Genomic DNA, 732 nt, shown 5'->3' on the forward strand with positions numbered 1-732 from the left:
GGATCTCAATAGCTTTATCGGTGGCTTCTAGACAGTTCTTGAGAGACCTTAAAAGTGTGGTTCTGAACTCTATATCTTCCAATGACAATTTTGTCCTGTTTCTTTGTCTCCGCATTTTTTATGCTTTCTTGGTGCACCCCCTAGTGGTCTTTGTGTGCAGTCTTATTGTAGTTAAGCCTTGATTGTTGTCGTTAATACTGGGGGGATTTGACCTCCAGGCCAACTGGCTGTGAGAGTCAGCTGTGTCTGCAGTGGGAAAAACCAGTTTTTCTATTTCTTAATAGAAAAATGCTTAAAGTTAAAGCAGACAAGTGAGAACTGATAAGCAAAAGAAAAAAATAACAAGGTACTCTGAATGGTCTGCAAAAGGCTTGGATTAAATTGTGGTTCTAGGAAGAGTTGTAAGCTTGTGGCAAAACATAGATTTAGATACATACTTTTGAATCCTGCCTCTCTCTTTTTATTTTGATTGATTAAGGTATTGCATATTTGTCCTTATTGCCCCCCATTCCCCCACTCATGCCCTCACCACCCTGTTATCTGTGTCCATAGGTTAACTTATATGCATGCATACAAGTCCTTTAGTTGATTTCTCCCCCTTACCCCCACCTTCCCCTACCTTCCCTCTGAGGTTGATGGTCTGATCGATGCTTCTCTGTCTCTGGATCTGTTTTTGTTCATCATTTTATGTTGTTCATTATATTCCATAAATGAGTGAGATCATGTGATATT

Source organism: Myotis davidii, unplaced genomic scaffold (genome assembly GCF_000327345.1).
Source record: "Myotis davidii unplaced genomic scaffold, ASM32734v1 scaffold1627, whole genome shotgun sequence".
NCBI lineage: Eukaryota > Metazoa > Chordata > Mammalia > Chiroptera > Vespertilionidae > Myotis > Myotis davidii.